The sequence below is a fragment of the Rutidosis leptorrhynchoides genome, chromosome 9 (genome assembly GCF_046630445.1).
Source record: "Rutidosis leptorrhynchoides isolate AG116_Rl617_1_P2 chromosome 9, CSIRO_AGI_Rlap_v1, whole genome shotgun sequence".
NCBI classification, from domain to species: domain Eukaryota; kingdom Viridiplantae; phylum Streptophyta; class Magnoliopsida; order Asterales; family Asteraceae; genus Rutidosis; species Rutidosis leptorrhynchoides.
The window spans coordinates 40579556-40584422 of NC_092341.1; the positions used below are offsets into that span (position 1 = coordinate 40579556).

At 33.0% G+C, this 4867-nt stretch overlaps 1 non-coding gene across 1 annotated transcript; it reads left to right on the forward strand.

The window, feature by feature from the left end:
- The first annotated feature begins 3748 nt into the window (after nucleotides 1-3748).
- Nucleotides 3749-3855, forward strand: LOC139869867 (small nucleolar RNA R71). The gene has a single exon (XR_011766441.1). It is a non-coding gene; the product is annotated as a small nucleolar RNA R71 (small nucleolar RNA).
- Nucleotides 3856-4867: the final 1012 nt, after the last annotated feature.

Sequence of the window (4867 nt, forward strand, 5' to 3'; positions counted from 1 at the left end):
GCTGTCGGGGACACTTTTTGTGTCTTCACGGGGTATTTAAGTTTTTTTTTTTTAGTTTTTGACTGATTAAAGATATATTAATTTAAATATAATAATTTAATAAATATAATAATATAATAATATTGAAATAAAATATAATAATATAATAATAATTTTGAATTGAATCGTAAAGTTTTAAAAAGTCGTATTTATTAAATACTTCAGGGGTATATTATGTAACTTATAATTAATAATTTCTATCATGTCGTTTTCATGTGAATAGTAAATTAACTAATTTCATTTCATCTACTATTCAATAAATAGTAAATGAATTAAAAAAATAATTAAATAGTTTTTGCTTTTCAACTTTTTTTTAAGTTAAAAAAAATTTAAAAAAATAAAATAAAATTTAAAAAAATAATAATAAAATTTTAAAAAATAATAATAAAAAAACCACATTTTTTTAATAATAAAAATAAAATAAAAAAAATATTTAAAAAAATATTTAAAAAAAATTAAAACATAAAAAAAATAAAAAAAATAATTTAAAAAAAATTATTAATTTGATAAAAAAATTTAAAAAAATACTTAAAAAAATATATTTTTAAGGTTTTGTCTATAAAATTAAAAAAAAATTTAAGTTTTATTACCTTCAGATTTTTAGACTCTAGTCACAACTTTTAGTATTAAGTTTAGTTTTGCCATAGTTATTTTTATACTTTTAGATTTTTAGGCTTTGCCGTAAAATCCCTTGAGTGTTTTTTTCTTAGACTAAGATTTAGGTGTCTTAAAATTTTACGACGCCGTGTTAAAATTTTAGTATCCTTTTAAGTAATTCCCGTTTTTCGTTTAGAATCCCTTTTTAATTTTCGACGCGCTACAATTTTCTTATTTTTCGACCTTTTATTTTTCGACATTTTTCGACGCGCTCTTTTTCTTTCTTATTTCTCGACGCTCTAGTTTTTAGGACATAGATTTTTATTTCAAAATTTCGACGAAAAATTATTTTAAGTGGTTAAATTGATAGACATCCAAAATTTTCTGGTTCGTAGTAATAGTTGGATTTGTTAGTGGCGAGTTGTGGGCTTCCGATTTAAAGGGTCCTGGCTACCTGCTGCATCTATTGGCTATTCGAAACGTGGGCAAAATCAGAAAAGTCTATTAATTTGATAACTTATATAATTTTTAGCTTTTATAACTAATAGGATATTCTGTGAATGCAAAACGTTCACCATCTTTCATACGTTCACCACCTGTAACTCGATCAAGACATCTAGCCAACATTGTCGCCGTTGATTTTTCTTTAGAAACGTCATCTAGTCGACCAAATACTCCAATTCAAATTTCCGATAATCCATTTTTTGAACCCGACTTCAAAATTGAAAACCCGGAGGATATTCAAGGACAATTCCAAGATCCTGAACCACTAATCATTCCTCCATTCCTCCTGAACCACAAACCGTTAAATCAGAATCCTCCAGTGATTCGTATTCAACAAATTCAATTATGGAAGTAACTGAACCTCTAAGTATAGAAGACCGAATGAGAGCCACACGCACGGGCCAAGGTCACACCATTATTAAGCCAGACATTAATGCGCCAGATTATGAAATCAAAGGACAAATCCGACACATGGTAACTAATCAATGCCAATATAGTGGTACGCCAAAAGAAGATCCAAACGAACATCTTCGAACCTTTAATAGGATTTGTACTCTATTCAAGATCAGAGAAGTTGAGGATGAACAGATCTATCTCATGTTGTTTCCCTGGACTTTAAAGGGAGAAGCCAAAGATTGGTTAGAATCGTTACCTGATGGGGCGATTGATACATGGGATGTTTTAGTTGAAAATTTTCTTAAACAATTCTTTCCGGCATCTAAAGCCATGAGACCTCAAGGAGAAATAGTTACGTTCACGCAAAAGCCAAATGAAACTCTATATGAGGCATGGACAAGATTTGGAAAGTTGTTGAGAGGATGTCCTCAACATGGTTTAGATACTTATCAAATAGTACAAATATTCTACCAAGGTATCGACGTTGCTACACGAAAAGACATCGACATAGCAGCTGGTGGTTCCATTATGAAGAAAACCACAACTGAAGCTTACAAAATCAATGATAACACATCCTCCCACTCGCATGAGTGGCACCAGGAAAAAGATATCTTTCGTTCATCTATACTTAGGGTCAGTTTCTTACCAAACACGTCTATTATTGCTTTAGCCCGTGTTTAAGAATGGTCTTCCTAATATAAGAGGAACTCGAGAATCTTCTTCCATGTCCAGAATAACAAAGTCTACTGGAAATACTAAAGTACCAACTTGAACTAGCATGTTCTCCATTATCCCTCTAGGATATTTTACTGATCGATCGGCTAGTTGTATGCTTATTCTTGTTGGTTTCAATTCTCCAAGGTCTTATTTAGCGTATAATGAATACGTCATTAAATTTATACTAGCACATAAGTCTGCCAATGCTTCAATTGAACTAAGACTACCCAGAAAATATGGAATTGTGAAACTTCCTGGATCTTATAATTTTTCTGGTAGTTTATTCAACAGCACTGCAGAACAATTAGCATTCATTGTAACAGCCGAGAGTTCTTCCATTTTCTTTCTATTTGTGATTAGATCTTTCAGGAATTTAGCATATCTTGGCATTCCTGAAATCATATCAATGAAAGAAAGATTGACATTTATTTGTTTAAACATATCCAAGAATTTGGATTGCTCAGTTTCAAGTCTTTCTTTTCTCATTTTACTCGGGTAAGGAAGCGGTGGTTGGTATGGTTTAACATAAGGCTTTGCCTTAACTGTGTTATCTTTATTAACCTTTTCAACTACCGGTTCTGATTCCTTATCTTGCTCAAATTGTGGTTCTTGTGGAGTAGGAATAGCGTCATCAGAAATTACAGGTATTTCAGGTGGTTTAAGTGTAATACCACTTCTTGTGGTAATGGCTTTAGCTGTTTCATTTCAGGGGTTAGCATTTGTATCGCTAGGTAGACTCCCCGGCTTTCTTTCTTCAATTAACCTGGCTAGGTTACTTACTTCTTGTTCCAAATTTTGGATTGAAGCTTGTTGATTTCTAAATGCTTGAGCATTTTGTTCATTGGTTTGTTTCTGAGATGTGAAAAACTGCGTTTGAGATTCAACTAGCTTTGACATCATATCTTCTAAATTTGGCTTTTTATCATCGATTTGTGGTGGTTTATTTGGAAAAATAGATCTTTTCTCGTTGTAAGTATTATTAGATACTTGTTGATTGCTAGGACCTTGTTAGTTGTTGTATGGAACATTTCGGTTATAATTTTGATTTTGATTGTAGTTTGGTCTTGGCGGTTGATAATTATTTTGATAATTATTTCCAGGCCTTTGGTTCATGTATGAAACATTCTCTCTTTGTTCCATTGTTTGTTCAATACTGAGACAATCTTTTGTCAAATGTGGTCCTCCACACTGCTCACAACTAATTCGTATTGCGTGAATATCTTTAGTCATCTTATCCATTCGTCTCTCGAAAGCATCTAACTTTGCAGAAATGGAATCAAAGTCATGGCTAGAATCGGCTCTAGCCACTTTAGATGAACGAAAAATATCTTTTTCTTAGTGCCACTCATGTGAGTGGGATGATGTGTTATCAATAATTTTGTGAGCTTCAGTTGTGGTTTTCTTCATAATGGAACCACCAGCTGCTGTTTCGATGTCTTTTCTTGTAGCAACATCGCATCCTTGGTAGAATATTTGTACTATTTGATAAGTATCTAAACCTTGTTGAGGACATCCTCTCAACAATTTTTCGAATCTTGTCCACGCCTCATATAGAGTTTCATTTGGCTTTTGCATGAACGTAACAATTTCTCCTTGAAGTCTCACAGCTTTAGATGCCGGAAAGAATCTTTTAAGAAATTTTTCAACTAAAACATCCCATGTATCAATCGCTCCTTCAGGTAATGATTCTAACCAATCTTTGGCTTCTCCCTTTAAAGTCCAGGGAAACAACATGAGATAGATCTGTTCATCCTCAACTTCTCTAATTTTAAATAGAGTACAGATCCTATTAAATGTTCGAAGATGTTCGTTTGGATCTTCTTTTGGTGTACCGCTAAATTGGCATTGATTAGTTACCATGTGTAGGATTTGTCCTTTGATTTCGTAATCTGGTGCATTAATGTCTGGTTGAGTAATGACATGACCTTGGCCAGTGCTTGTAGCTCTCATTCGATCTTCCATACTTAGAGGTTCCTGATTTTCCATTATTAAATTTGTTGAATCTGAATCACTAGAGGATTCTGATTTAATGGTTTCTTCCTCGACAATCTCTGGTTGTATGATTTGTGGTTCAGGAGGAATGATTAGTGGTTCAGGATCTCTGAATTGTCCTTGAATATCCCCCAAGTTCTCAATTGTGAGGTCGGGTTCAAAAAATGGATTATCGGAAATTTGAATTGGAGTACTCGGTCGACTAGATGATGATTCTAAAGAAAAATCAACGGCGACAATATTGGCTAGATGTCTTGATCGAGTTACAGGTGGTGAACGTATGAAAGGTGGTGAACGTTTTGCTCGGTGCATTCACTGAATATCCTATTGGTTATAAAGATAAAAATTATATAAGTTATCAAATTAATAGAATTTTCTGATTTTTCCCACGTTTCGAATAGCCAATAGATGCAGCAGGTAGCCAGGACCCTTAAATCGGAAGCCCACAAATCGCCACTAACAAATCCAACTATTACTACGAACCAGAAAATTTTGGATGTCTATCAATTTAACCGCTTAAAATAATTTTTCGTCGAAATTTAAGGAAAATATAGAAAATTCTATGTCCTAAAAACTAGAGCGTAGAAATGAGAAAGAAAAAAAAACGCGTCGAAAAACGTCA